Here is a 15,531-nt window from a genome sequence, read left to right as displayed (position 1 = left end):
TCAAGTGGTACAGAGCCAGCTTAAACAACAACAACAAATCTAAGGAACAGCACCCAGGACCCAAGTTCAAGCCCCAGGACCAGCACAAAGAAAAGGGGGGTAGAGATGCTTCATGCCAGCGGGGCCCTCAGCAATGACACATGTCCCTAAGTAGTGGGAAGAAGGGGTGGGACCTGTGCGGTTGGATTGTTGACCAACCATCTTCTTCATATGTGAGGGCCTTTGGGTGTATCCCGTGCCATTGTAGCCTGGTGATCCCAGGCTCTGGTGCGTCAGGGTGACGCTTGGCCACCTTGGGGCGCAAGGGGTGTGGTCAGCAGCAGGGCCCCCGCGGGGCCAGGGAGGAGGGGCGGTGGCCAGGAAGAAGTGTGGGCCGCCTTCTCCAGGCGCGGTAAGGAAGTGGCCCAAAATGAGGAAGCACCACGCGACCAGAGGCTGAGGCGACACTGGGGACAGGAGCTTGGGAGACGATCGGCGGCCAGAAGTGGGCCCCAGCTGCCCGCGGGGACGCTCCCAACCCACACCCCGCGTCCCTCCCTCCTCGCCGCACCTGGCACAGGTAGGTGTGGCTGCGCTGCGTCCCTGCGCGCTCCGGTTAGAAGGGGGCCCCTGCGCAACCCTTGCCGGCTCTTGGGGCCCAGGATCCTCTCGCTGGGGCCCAGGGCTTTGGCTTTTCAAAGCTACAAAGACTTAACGCTTTGAAGTTCAAAGAGGCGGAGTCCTCCAGCCTCTCCTGAACTTTGGCGTGAGGGGACCTCCCCGCCTCCGCTGAGCCTACATTTGGGTGCCTGGATCGAAGGGACACTCGGGGGAATCTGGAGCTGGTAACCCGGGTCCCCGAGGCTGCCCTGGCACGGGCATGGGAGAACCGGAGCTTGGAGAACCACACTCTTTCAGGACACTGAGCAATGCCCTGGGCGACACTTTGGCCACGGTAGTGATAGAAATGACTCCTTACAGAAGCGTCTCCTGGCTCTTGAGGCTTTGACCGAAGCCTGGCTTATACTGAAAAAAAGCAAGCAATGTCCTAAAACTACGAAGTCCTAAAATTGGGCTCAATCGCTTGGACTGCTTGCATCCTGACGCATGAAAAAGTAACGTAGCCAATGAAGGACTTGATACGGAGGAAACGTTTTAAATAGTAAAATGGAAATTTGAGCTAAATCTTTTCTTCTCCACTTTTGGCAAAGCCTTACGCTCACCTAAAATAAAATATCCAATTGGAATTCATTCTTTTGTTTGCCTGTTCAAGAACTGGCAAGTCATTAGGGAAGGCAGCTTGCCATCTTGCCCCTTGGAAACCTGCGGATTCGTTGATATGAATTTTGCCACCAAGATTGGGTTCAAGTTAAGTAAAACTATTGACTGGGAGAATTTTTCTTTTTCTTTTCCCCTCTTGCCTTAACTCCTCCCCTCTTCCTCCCACTCTTCCCCTCCTCCTCTTCCTCCTTTCCCTCCTCCCCCTCCTTTCTTTTCCCTTCTCCCTTCTTTCCCTCTCCTTTTCTCTCCTCCTCCCTCTCCACGTCCTCCTCCTTTTCCTCCCTCCTCCTATACTTTTTGGCCTGTAGCAAAAAGTGCTGGAGATATTACCATAGCCGAATCTTCATGTTAAAAACATTAACCGAGGCATTGGGGGCGGGGAGCGGGGGTGGGGGTGGGGGGAAGGAAGCAACAGACAGGGTTATCCTGAGTAAAGTATATTATTTGCACCTATAAAGTGCCAAGGTAAAATCTCTGGGTGCGATATATTGAAAGGAAAGAAGAAGAAAGTAAACCAGGTTGTGTTGTGGAGGGGGGAGAGCAGGAAGACCAACAAGGGGTGAATGAGGATGAAGATGGTGGAAGGTGTTTTTTGGCATGTTTGAAAATAGAACAGTGAAACCTGTATTGTTTCAAGTAAGGGAGGTTGACAGAGAGGGGCAGGCTGATCTGGATACATTGCCTACAGGTGAAAATGTCAGAATGACCCCCATTGTATAACTAACAAGTGCTAACCAGAGAAAAATTAACCTTACGATGTAGGGGAATTCCTGGAGGATTTGATTCTATCATCTGATTTGTTTTATTAAGAATAAATTGATCACTTTCACACAAATAGCTTTTGAATTCAGTTAAATCCGCTGATATATTTCCCTTCCCTGCAGTGAGATCCAACATTGTATATTTAGATTTATATTGGAGCAAAGACGTTTGAATACTTCCAAAATATTGGGTACGACTGTAAAGAGAAATCTTGCCAATCAAAATTAATTTTATCCAGTTGTTTTGTTTTATGAAACCACACTTTTATTTTAATGTATCTAGAAATATTTTGCAGTAAAACAAAGGTTGATTTGTATTGTCTGTATTTAAAGTGCTTAGATACATCTGATTTTAGTCTTAAAAATTAGAATATTTTAAATGTCATAGTTTAGGATAACATAGCAACTGTGCTTTCAAGTCTACCTTTTCTGAGAGATGAAATAAATAGCAAGATTGTTTTATTGTTGAATCTGCATTTAAGAAATTATTCTTAATGTTCTTTATTGCCATAGGTAATACTCTAAATGCAGATTTAATCTCTCTTTCTCTTTCTCTTTCTTTTTTTCTTTTGCCAGTCCTCGGAGTTGAACTCTGGGCCTGGGCACTGTCCTTCAACTCTTTTTGCTCAAGACTAGCACTCTACCACTTGAGCCACAGCATCACTTCCAGTGTGTGTGTGTGTGTGTGTGTGTGTGTGTGTGTGTGTGTGTGTGTGTGTGTGTGTGTGTGTGTGTGTGTGTGTGTTTGTGTGTGTGTGTGTGTGTGTGTGTGTGTGTGTGTGTGTGTGTGTGTGTGTGTGTGTGTGTGTGTGTTTAATTGAAGCTAAGATTTCCCAAGCTTTCTTGCCCTGACTGGCTTAGAACCACCATCCACAAATGTCAGCCTCCTGAGTAGCTAGGATTACAGGCGTGAGCCACTGGCAACCAGCTTTTTTTCTTTCTTTCTTATTTTTGTGCATTGACAGGGGACTTGAACTCAGGGCCTGGGCTCTGTCCTTACTTTTTCACTCAAGGTTCGTGCTGTACTACCTGAGCCACAGCTCCACTTCTAACTTATACTGGTTGATTGGAGATAAGCACCTCAGAATTTTTTTTGCCTAGGCTGGCTTCAAATTGTGATCCTCAGATCTTAGCTTCCTGAATAGCTAGGATTATACTGGCACCTGACTCTCTACCTCTCTCTCTCCATATGTGTGTATTTAAATATATATTTAAAGAATTTTAAGAATTAAATATACATTTCTTTAAATATATATATATATATATATATACACACATATATTTAAACAAATGCTTCTTAGCAGAATTTATGCAGCACAGTATATAGTCATCCCAAACCCTGTGTCAAAAGAAAGACTCTGGAATTCAGGATCTTTCAGGTTTTAGAACTTAAGTTTAGAAAGGCACATGTCCAGTGCAGTCTGAACACATCCTGCAATCAAACACTCTTACATGGAACAGTTTGAAAATCCACCCACAGCAGAATAAAGACAGACTATAAATAGCTGTGTCTGTTTAGGACAGGTGTTGTCACAAAATGAGGCTTCAAAACTTAGAAAAGAAAAACTTGCTTTTCAGAGTTCTGCATGAGGGACTGAGTCTGTCTTTGACTCCCTAGAACTGCTTGTCTTTAAATTAAATTAAATTAAATTTGATTTTACTGGGACTTGAACTCAGGGCCTTGTGCTCTTGCTTGTCTTTTTCTTTTTTTCTTCTTTCTTTCTTTTTTCTTTTCTTTCTTTTTCTTTTTCCCTCAAGGCTGGTGCTCTACCACTTTGGCCATACAGGTTTTTTGCTAGTTAATTGGAGATAAGTGCCTCCCTACTTTCCTTTCCCCAAGCTGGCTTCAAACCATGATCCTCAGACCTCAGCCTCCTGAGGTCTGGGCAGCAACCTCCCCCCACCCCCCACTTTACCCCCTCTCCTTACCCCCAGCACAGGGAGGAGGAGTCTGGAGTAGCAAGAGTCCTATCACAAGGAGATTCTTGATCCTTCAACAGAGTGGGCTGTTTTATGTTTTATCCCCTTTGGAACAGCAGGACTTGAGAGGGAGCCAGCAAAAGCTACAAAGAGCAAGTAAGTGTCCTCTGTAGCTTCAGCAAAGAACTGGAAGCAGAGTTGCTTGCTTCTCTCTGCAGCTGCTTCTTTCTGTCTACTTCTGTTATCTTCTCCAGAGACGGGAAGTCCATCCTATTTAAGCTCATTTCTTTCTGCCTTCTCCACTTTCAGTGCACAGGTTATTTTTTTCCAATGGTCCCAGCTCAACTCTTCTGCATTCATTTGATAGGTTTTAACATTTTATTCTGCTGTTGGATGGCTTTAGCTGTAATGGGTCAGAGGGGGAAATAATAAGAATTTAGGACTTTAAGAATATTTTCTCTTTCAATGTCTATGAATTGAACTTTTTTTTCCTTCTACCATCAAAAAGCAGAGCCTTAACCAAGATTGTAATGATTTGCCTGCTTAATTATGTCTTCTCATCTAAGTCTTGCATTTAACTATGTTGGATTGGAACACTAGGAAATAAAGGTTTTTCTGTTGAATAACTGCGAGAAGAATATAAAAATTTGAACATTCATACAATACATTTGCTATTAACTTGACTCCATTTGAATTTTTTCCTTTAAGGATCAATTGTTGGGTGATATTGGCCAAGATGCATTGTATATATAAACTAATTTATTGAACTAGAATCTCTTTGCAGAAGCAGTAAAATAAAATGCATTTCTTTATGTGTTGGTACTGAGGTTTGAATTCAGGACCTTGATATGCTATCATTTAAACCAAATCTCCACTTTCTGGTTGTTGGTGGTTAATGGGAAGTAATCTGAGATCCTTAGATTTCAGCCTCCTGAGTAGCTAGTATTAAAGACCTGAACTACATGTGATCAGTTTAATAATAATAATAATAATAATAATAATAGTAATAATAATAATAATAACGGTTCTTTTTGTTGTTTTGTTTTTAAAGAATCAGTTATTGACTGGTGCTAGTGGCTTATAGCTATTATCCTAGCTACACAGTAATCTGAGGTCTGTTGATGGGGACTTAAAGCCAGCCCAGGCAGGAAAGTCAGGAGGCTCTGTCTCCAATTAACTTGCATAAAGCCAAAAGTGGAGGTGTTGCTCAAGTAATAGAGCACCAGCCTTGCACAAAAAAGCCAAGCAAGATATGAAGGCCCTGCGTTCAAGCTCCAGTACTGGCGCACACACACACCACACACACACACACACACACACACACACACACACACACACACAGAGCTTGGCCCTTCATAAATGCCATGCTTGAAATGTTGTTTGCATTTTTCCTACAGGTTCACCTTGCTTGGCTTTTTCACTGAATGCTCTACCACTTGAGCTACCTTTTTGCTGGTTAATTGAAGATAACGAACTCACAGATTTTCCTGCCTGGATTGGCATCCAACTAAGACCTCTTGATCTCAGCCTCCTGAGTTTATAGGTGTGAGCCACCAATGCCCCACAAGTTCCATTTTTATTTCTCTTTTTCTGAAATCTTCTATCTTTTTGCTCTTCTATCTTTAAGCCTTGCCTCACCAGCAAAAGAAAAAAATGTCTTGGGGAAGTTTGTTGGCTAAACGTACCTTTTTGCCAATTTTTGATCCTATTTCCTGTCTTACATTTAAGAATATTGACATACTTCTGAAAATATTCACCAACGTTTACCTCCTGTAAATCTGTGAAACCACATTTCCCCCTAGCTTTTTGTTTGCGATTTGTCTGTTCATTTTGTGCCAGTCCTATGGCTTGACCTCAGGACCTGGGTATTGTCCCTGAGCTTTTGGCTCAAAGCTAGAGCTTTACCACTCAATCCACAGCTCCACTTCTGTTTTTTTCCTCCTCAGGTAATTGTAGATAGGAGTCTCTCAGATTTGTTTGCCCCGGCTGGCTTTGAACCATGATCCTCAGTTCTCAGCATAGCTAGGATGACAGACATGCCATTGGCATCTGGCACTCCTTAGCTTTCAGTTTCTATGGTTATTCATTTACTTATTTCTCAAAGCACAGGACTTTTATAATGTTGTCTATGAGGACCCATTTTGAATCATGCTTTGTTAAAGATCAGTTTCACCTCCAATGTAGAAGTATGAGACAGCAAATCAGTGTCACTGGGCAACTGTCTATGGAAGGGAATTTTTATCTCTGGGGAATGCAGATGGCTTAATTCCACCTTTCTCTTATTCCCTTGGTTCTTAGGACAGATGCTTTGGAGTGGGGCAGGATTTCCTGGGGGTGCTGTTTTTGCTTCTTTCAGTTTGATCACTAGACAGCAAGCAGGAATGAAGACTGTGGCTGTCTCAGGGCCTTGCCCACATCTTGCCTACGTGGTATGCATGCAGTGTGCACACACCTTGTATACACTGTGTGCACACAGGTCCTCAGAGTCAACTGCAAGAATGCCCTTGTCCTGGGGGCCAAGGCATCTGCAGCCTTCTGAGAACAAGCACCCACTTCTGGCTGTTCTTCTTACAATTTCTTTAGGATTTTCTTGGGAAGAGCCAGAGCATTGTGGCTCTTTTCATCTAGTTGCTTAAATTCATTGATTGCTGCTACGCTTCAAAGCCACATTTACTGAATGTTTTATAAGTAGTGTTGGACAGGAGGGGATCAAGGTCCCAGGGGGTTACAATCTCCAGTCTCTATTTTTAATCTACTGGAATTCTTTTTTTAATACATTTTTTATTGTAAAAATACTGCACAGAGGGGTTACAGTTACATGAGCAAGGTATATGAGTATATTTTCTATCAAGCATTATTACCTCCTCCTTTGTTCTTCCCCTACCCTCCCTTCCCTCCCACCTCCACAACTACACTCCCCCCTCCTCCCCCCTCCCCCTCTGCCTAAATTGTAAAGTTCATTTTCAGCATAGTGTCTTGTACATCTCATTGTTACAATGGGTCAACCTGTATCCCTATTTAAGCATTTTGTCTTTTCCCCTTCCCTCCCCAAGCTAGAGATTCTTTTCAATGAACCCATCACAAGGGCGATGCATGAGTCCCACCTTGCGAGCCTGCAGTGCTGGTACCTGGCTTGTGGTTAGAACTGACATAACTGTCAGCCTTCCTGTGATGTGGTGGTGGGGTAACTCTAGGAATCTGGCCCCCTCCACTGTCTTGCCTGAAGGCTAATAATTACACTCCCAGAGTGGCTTCAGACAAGCAGCAGCAATTTCTAACATGAATTCTCCTGAGCTCTGAAATGGGAATATTTTCCAACTTCCCCTTTTGGAAAGTTATCAGCTATATCATTGGTGCAAGGGTAAAGATTTCAGATACAGCAGGCAGCTGTGAGACACTCTGACCACCCCTCTCCCCGACCTCTTCCTCCTCCTTATGGGAGGAGCAACTCAATGATGAATTTCTTATGGGCATGGTCTTGGGTAGTCCTATATGTAGTTTGTATTCTCATGGGTCTTTTGCAACTGTAGCATGGATTGTATACAGATATTCATTATTTCATGGTTCTGAAACTTGATGATGATGATGATGATGATGATGATGATGATGATGATGAGTGTGTGTATGTGTGTGCACGTGCATGCACATGCCAGCTCTGGGGCTTGAACTCAGGCACTGTCCCTGAGCTTTATTTATTATTATTATTTTTTTTTTTTTTGCTCAAGGCTAGCATTTTACCACTTCAACCACAGCTCCACTTGAGGCTGCCTCAAACTATAATCCTCAGATCTCAGCCTTGTGAGTAGCTAAGATTACAGTCATGAGCCACTGATGGCTGGGTATTACTATTATTTTTATCAACAAGATCTTGGGGAAGATGTTCCCTAAAATCTAGGATCATAGAATTTTATTTCACAGTAGAAAATAGGATAGATATTTTTGTTCCACTAGTTTTTGGTATTTGCTTGTATCAATGTTGTGACAAATGTACTTCCCTTCCCTCCCTTCTCCCCTCCTTCCTCCCCTCCCCTCTCTTTCCCTCCCCTCTTCTTCCCTTCCCTTCCCTTCAGTATTTGCACTGTATCTTCAGGGTAGTTACAAGAAAGGTCTCTAGCCTTGTCCTTCCTGAGATTCAGCCCATCAATTGAGTGTTTTTGTTTTAGAAAGCCAGTGTTTAATTTCCAAGGAATGCAGTAAATTCTTTGTTTCTTTCCTTGATAATAATTAGTTTGTGCATTTGTTGTTGTTGTTGTTGTTGTTGGTCATGGGGCTTGAACTCTGGGCCTGGGCGCTATCCCTCAGCTCTTCAGCTCAAGGCTAGTGCTCTACCACTTGAGCCACAGTGCCACTTCTGGTTTTCTGAGTGGTTTATTGGAGATAAGAGTCTCACAGACTTTTCTGCCCAGGCTGGCTTTGAACCGTGATCCTGAGATCTCAGCCTCCTGAGTAGCTAGGATTACAGGCGTGAGCCACCGGTGCCTGGCTGTTTGTGTACTTTTTAAAACTGTGGATCTCCTTCTGTGGGCATCCTCCAAAGGATTGCTCTTTTGGTGTTTCTTCTTTGTAGTACTGGAGTTTTCCTTTTGTTTTGCTTTTGGTTTTTGTTGTTTTGTTTCACTTTTGTGATGATACTTGGGCTTTAACTCAGGGCCTGGGCAGAGTTCCTCTGCTCATAGCTGGTGCTCTACTACATGAGACATAGCTCCACTTTGAGCTTTTTGCTGGTTAATTGGAGATAAGAGTCTCTTGGATTTTCCTGCCCAGGCTGACCAAAATATGAATCTCAGATCTCAGTCTCCTGAGTAGCTAGGATTACAGGGGTGAAGGACAGGTACATGGCTGCTTTTCCTTTTTAAAAAGAGTGCTAGGTGTTAGTCCTTTGAGGCTATATTTGTGGTATGAACCTTCTGCAGACTATCCTCCCTAAAGTAAAAGGAAGATGAGACAGACACAGACAGGCAGAATAAGCCCAGTGCTGGTGTGCTCCTAGTAGAGATGGCCATTCCTGCCTAGCTTAACCATCAAACCCTCCTCCTTTCCTAGAAGGGTTGTCTATAGCTTGCTTAGCTGCTGATGAGCTGTAAATAGCCAGGCTTCTTAACAATTCCCCTCATCTGTCACTTTCTTTTTTCTTTCCTTCCTTCCTTCCTTCCTTCCTTCCTTCCTTCCTTCCTTCCTTCCTTCTTTCCTTCCTTCCTTCCTTCCTTCCTTCCTTCCTTCCTTCCTTCCTTCCTTCCTTCCTTCCTTCCTTCCTTCCTTCCTTTCCTTTCTTCCTTCTTTCTTTCTTTTTTTTTTGTCAGTTGTGGGGCTTGTTCTCAGGGCCTGGGCGCTGTCCCTGAGCTCTTTTCTGCTCAAAGCTAGTTCTCTACCACTTTAAGCCACAGGTCTACTTCTGGTTTTACAGTGGTTAAACTGGAGATAAGAGTCTCATTGGGACTTTTCTGCCTGAACTGGCTTTGAACTGATCCTCAGATCTCAGTCTCCTGAGTAGCTAGAATTAGAGGCTGGAGCCACTGGTACCTGGCTCATCTGTCACTTGCAATTCGCCACAGTTTGGGGGCTTCTCCCCTCCTATCTGTCTCCACCCCCACTGCCTGCATTTGGGCCATCAGCTTCCCTCTTTATTACGAGCCTACTTTGTTTGGTGCCTTAAGAAGGGTACTATTTTCTGATCTACCGATGGTTTGGTTTCTTCGCACCCCATTCTGTCTGTGGGTGTGTTTTCTGCTATGTGCTCTTAGTACTGCTTCTTTTTTTCCCTCTGTGTTTACAAGCTCTTGCATGTGCTTGAGGCGGAAATCTACCACTTCCTTTTTCAGTCACATTGATGATCATGGCTATATGGAAGGGAAAGGAGTACTTCAAACAGGAAGGAGAAGAGGCTAGATAGAGCAAAGTGGGTATATCTCAGGCCAAAGTGTTTGGTTCCTCCAAGTTCTGCTAGCTTCTGATTCATTTTTTTTTCTTTTAAAAATTTATTATCTTTAAGTAGTTGTACAAAGGAGTTGCCATTTAACAAAGCAGTTTATGAATACAGTGTATCTTAATCCACATTCTCACCCATCCCTCCCTTTCCCACCTCTTCCCTTTTCTTAATTTTGTAGTCTATCCATTAGATTTTTAGCTGTATTCTCCCTCTCTTCTTCTCTTCATTGTCTACCTTTATCTCTGTGACCCCAACCTACCCCTTTCAAATATCTTCTTCCTAGTGTTTCATTTGGATAAACTTTGACTTTGCCTTTCTAAAATAAATTACTATTTGAGTTCTCCCTTGAATCTGTCATATTTCAGTTAGTATATTTGTATACCTTTGCATACCACTCAACATATTTACTTATAAGTTTATAAGCTAAATCTAGCTTCCATGTAAAAGGGAAAACATTCACCCTTTGTCTCTCTGAGCTTGACTGACTTCATTTAACTTTTTTTCTAGATGTTTCCATTTCTTTACAAATGATACAATATCATTCTTTCTAATGGATGAGTAAAATTCCATTGTGTTGAATTTTCTTGATCCATTTATTTTGGATCTTTATTGTTCCTCTTTGATCCTGTAAGCCACACAAGAAGTGTATTGAAGCCCGGCACTGGTGACCCATGCTTGTAATCCTAGCTACTTAGGATGTTAAGATCTGAGGATCATGTTCCAAGGTAGCCCAGACAGGCAAGTCCATTAGAATTTTATCTCTAATTAACCAGCAAAAAGTTGTAAGTGTAGCTGTGGCACAAATCATAGAGGACTAGCCTTGTGTGAAAAACCTAAGAGACAGTACGTAAGCATCACATTCAAGCCCCAGGATTGTGTGTGCATGTGCGTGCATGCACACACAAATATACACACACACACAAACACACACACACACACAAAGTATTTTGGACTAGGAGTTCCCATGGTGAAAGTCACATTGGTTCTTAGGACCCTGAGCGTCCAAAATCACAAATTTCTTAGAAACTTGTTTAACTATGCATTGGATGTTAGAGGTGATAGGGTTCCTAGGGATCATCTAATTCAACCTACTGAGCAACAGTAAGGCTCAGAAAGGTTAAGGGGTTTCATTAGCTAAGTGATATTGCTAGGATTCAAACCCTTAAGCATAAAGGTTTTTCACCCAGAACTGGAGCTCTTATCCTCCACTGTGCTTCATTGATGAGAAGATTTAAAGACTTAGCCACAAATTAAGGACTCCCACAAAGGCCAAATGATGGCGTGAGCCTGGTGTAAGACATGTTGACTTCACTCTTTGACCAGTAGTTGTAAAAGAATTAGAATCTTTTTAACTTTGGGTTAAAAATTTAAGTAAACTCCATAGGATCTGGACAAAACTCCCGGACCTGTGAGAGATGGATGAGAACATTTGGTGTGTTTACACAGGCCTCCTCTCCACAGAGGTTAAGGTCATTTGCAAACTTAGTATCAATAAGGGACCTGAAGTCACATAGTATGAAAAGCTATACCAGAATGGGAGTCATTAGCACCATGGTCGATCCTGTGGTTTGGATACAGTTTGGGTCCATATGATTAGAGTTGATGTCCAGGGGTACAGTACTAGGAGTTTTTGTGGAATCTTTAAAAGGTATAGTCTTGGGGTCACAAAGGGTTCTACTTTCAATTATAGCATTTCAATGAAACCCTGGAGCTCTTGTAAAAGACTGTTATAAAAACAAACAAACAAACAAACAACAAACCGAGCCTGATCTGAGTGCCAGGACTTATACCTGTAATCCTAGCTACTCAGGAAGCTGAGATCTGAGGATCATGGTTCAAAGCCAGCCTGGGAAGAAAAGTCCATGTGAGATTCTTATTTCTAATTAATGACTAAAACCTAGACGTGGTGCTATGGCTCAAATGGTAGAGCACTAGCCTTGAGCAAAAAGAGGCCCTGAGTTCAAGCCCCACAACTGACAAAAAGAAAAGAAAAGAAAAATAGAACAAGTCTGGCTATTCTCTCTCTGCTTCCTTGTTCAAGATGTGATGTGATGGTTACTGAGGCATCAGTGACTCCTATCTGTAATCTTAGATACTCAGGAGGCTGAGATCTGACGATCAAGATTCAAAGCTGGCCTGGGCAGCAGAGTCCATGAGAATCTTATCTTCAATTAATCAGCAAATGGCTGGAAGTGGAGCTATGGCTCAAGTGATAGAGTGTCAGCTTTGAGAGAAAAAACAATAATTAAGGGACAGTGCATAGGCTCTGAGTTCAACTCCAGTACAGATGCATGTATGCACACACACACACACAACACACACACACACAATGCACACAATGCGATATTTGTTGCTATGCATTCTCACCAATCATTGCTATTTCTATCTGCTTTGGGCTTCATCAAAATAGCCAACACAGGTACCATGTTCTTGAATCTCCAAACTGTGAACTAGATGAAATTGCCTTTCTTTGTCAGTAACCGGTGTCAGGTATTTCACTACAGTGATGGAAATCTGACTAATAGAACATCTGTGGCTGTCACACTGAGGGGCAGGATGGATGCTAGAAGTTACAGTTCTGAGGGCTGGGGGGCAGGAGAAGTACAAGGTATTCTGAAGAGTTGGAACAGGACAAGGGAAAGGAATGACGGAGTCATTTCTGTTTGGATCTGAGAGCATTTGATGTGTAGGTGGCATGTTGATGGTCCGGTGGAGGAAAGGTTGTTTGGGCAGAGGGAAGAAGTCAGAAAGCTGATTTTTGTGAGGGCCAGTCACTCCATTGGAGCCAACAGTGTCTGGGAAGATGTATTTCTAAGCCATGCTCCGGTGGCTCACTTCTTTAATTCTAGCGATTCACAAGGTTGACATTTGAAGACCACAGTTCAAAGCCAGCCTGGGAAGACAAATCTGAGAGACCTTTATCTCTATTTTTCCAGCAAAAAGCCATAAGTGGAGGTGTAACTCAAGTGGGAGAGGTCCAGCTTTGAGCAAAACAGTTAAGGGAGAGCACGAGAGGTTGAGTTTAAACCCTGGCACCTGCATATACACACAAAATAATTCTTCCAGCTTATTTGTTTCAGGACAGTCTGGAAACTGTCAGTGCCCATTCATAGAGGACTGGTGTATGGCTTTGCTCTGGGCTTCTGTGACAACAGAAGGGAAGGATAGATTGTCTAAGTTCAGGTGTGGGCAAAGTAGCTTCCTTCTGAGAGCTGTGAGGGAGACCTCTCCAGGCTTTTCCTTGGCTTGAAGATGGTGCTTTCCTTCTGTATATGACTCTGTATCCAAATTGGTATAGATACCAATCAGTGTTGGACTAGATCTTACTCTCAGAGCCTTATTTTAATTTGATTACTACAGCTAAACCTATCTCCAGATAGGTGCCGGTGTCTCAAGCCTATAAACCTAGTTACTCAGGAGGCTGAGATATGAGGATCACAGTTCAAAGCCAGTCTGGACAGAAAATTCCCATGAGACTCTTATTTCCAATTAACCAGCAAAAGCTGGAAGTAGAGGTGTAGCTCAAGTGGTAAAATGCCAGCCTTAAGAAGAAAAAGCTAAGCAAGAATGATGTCAGGCTCCCGAGTTTAACTCCCAGTACCAGTATAAGAAAAAAAATCCAAATATATTCACACTTTTATTTTCAAATAAAGTCACACTTGATAAAATATGTGTAACTCCAGCAGTTGAATCTGGGGAGCAGGGGACCCAGTTCAGCCCATAATTGTTGAGCAAGACTGGTTCCCCCTCATGGTGGCTCTCCATACTCTTCTCTGTAGTGTCATAGAGCTCTCTGGCATTAAGAAAATGAGGTGTCCAGCATCTGAGTGAACAGCAGAAGGTTAAACTAAATTAATTTTGTTTAATTGGAAAGGAAGGGGAACAACAAAATGGTGAGACAAAGGTCAAAGGGCAAACCAATGCAACAGCAATACTCACAAGACAATGTTGGAAATGAACTATACAGCTTGGGGAGGGGAATCTGGGGGGAGGGAAAGTGGGAGAAAAATAAGGGAAGGGGTAACAAGTTCGACAAGAAATGTACTTACTGCCTTATGTGTGTAATTGTAAACTCTCTGTAGTCACCTTGACGATAAAATTAAAGTAAAAAAGTTATTTTAAAATTGGTTTAAAAGCTAAAGTAGTGAAGAAGAAGGACAAAGGGAAAGGAAAGTGGAAGGAAGGGAAGGAGGGAGGGAGGGAGGAAAGAAGGAAGGAAGAAAGGAAGGAAGGAAGGAAGGAAGGAAGGAAGGAAGGAAGGAAGGAAGGAAGGAAGGAAGGAAGGAAGGAAGGAAAGTAGGCAAAAAAAAATCCTCGGGGGTGGGGGGGGGAAAGAAAGCAAAGTGACCAGGGGAGTATAAGGCAGAGCTACCTGATAATTCAGACTGGGTTCATCTGTGGAAGTCAGTGGGGAGTAAGGCCTTAAGGTAGAATTATGAATTAATTGTCTTGGAAGAAACTGGTTTTTCATTTGGAAAAAAGCAACACTTTGTTCTTTATACTAAAATAAATTCCTGGTAGACAGAAAAGAAAACTATAGCAGTGAAATTCTAAATATACTGAATGCAAACTTGAAGGACTTTTTAAATAATTGGGGCATAAGGAGGCTTTTGTAAATGCCAGAGGGTATATGAGTCCACCACAGAGGAAAGATGGACGACAGAGTTCCTTGAACTTGGGGCCTGGGAACTGTCCCTGAGGTTTTTCATTCAAGGCTGAGACTCTACCATTTGAGCCAGAGTTCCCCTTCTAGATTTTTTGGTGGGTCATTAGAGATAAGAGTCTCACAGACTTTCCTGCCCCTCGCTGACTTCAAACTGTGACCCTCAGATCTCGGTCTCCTGAGTAGCTCGTTCCAGGTATGAGCCATCAGGGCCTTGGTTGCGCCTGTCTTTTTTAGGTTAAGAAAATAATATTAAAATAAGAGTTGTTTGGGAGTAATAAGAGTATGCAGGCTGAGACCAAGAAGCGAACTGATTTTGAGAGGTGCCATCTGTCAGGACTGTGCACAGGAGGGAAGCTTGGACAGGTCAGGCAGCGGCCCAAGGTTGTTTTGCAGCTGTGGTTAAGCCTGTTTGCACACTGTCAGTCACCCTGGAAGCTTGCCCACTGCTGCGCACAGACCTTCCTCCAAAGGGGCCAAGGTGGGTGGGTAGGGCCTTCCACCCTACTCTACCTCACCCAGGGCAGTGCCAAAGAGGAAGACCACTGTCGGTTCATAGTTCCTAGGGTTTCACATCACACAAGCGCATCTTTGAATGCCAGGGAGGTTTCCTCCACTATAGAGTTTGTGGACACATAGGTTATAATGGCAGTTGTGTGTACCTTGATTGTAAAAAGTGATCACTTTTCATTCAGTAGAGGTGGGTAATGCGTGTGCAACAGAAAGAGAGTGAGGAGAGGAAAGAGGGGTGGGGCAGAGAAGAGCAAGGGAAGATATGAGAGATGAGAGAGACTGAAGAGAAGAAAGAGATAAAGAGAGAAGAGAGAGAAGAGAGGAGAGAGAAAAGAAGGAATTAAGAGGAGAAAAGGGGAGGAGAGAACAGGACAGGACAGGACAGGAAAGGTCATCATTTTTCTTAGGACTGGGAATCTGTATTCCTACCTTGCCTGTTATTCTGCAAACTTTGGTGGAAGGTGTTCTCTGCATGGTATCGACACATT

General features: G+C 43.1%; 1 protein-coding gene across 2 annotated transcripts in view; it reads left to right on the top strand.

Annotated features, from left to right (window-relative positions):
- Positions 1-400: 400 nt before the first annotated feature.
- Positions 401-15,531, top strand: part of Syk (spleen associated tyrosine kinase) — a 77,071-nt gene continuing 61,940 nt past the window's right edge. Inside the window, exon 1 of one of the 2 annotated variants that reach the window (XM_070033332.1) lies at positions 401-559. The gene's annotated coding sequence lies outside the window, so the exon portion shown is untranslated. The remainder of the gene's footprint in view (positions 560-15,531) is intronic. The other variant, XM_070033328.1, reaches the window with a different exon arrangement.

This window comes from Dipodomys merriami, unplaced genomic scaffold (assembly GCF_024711535.1).
Source record: "Dipodomys merriami isolate MVZ:Mamm:240054 unplaced genomic scaffold, mDipMer1.0.p SCAF_22, whole genome shotgun sequence".
In the NCBI taxonomy this organism is placed as follows: Eukaryota; Metazoa; Chordata; class Mammalia; order Rodentia; family Heteromyidae; genus Dipodomys; species Dipodomys merriami.
The sequence above is the reverse complement of the archived record's forward strand: the minus strand, read 5'-3'. Positions and strand labels throughout refer to the sequence as shown.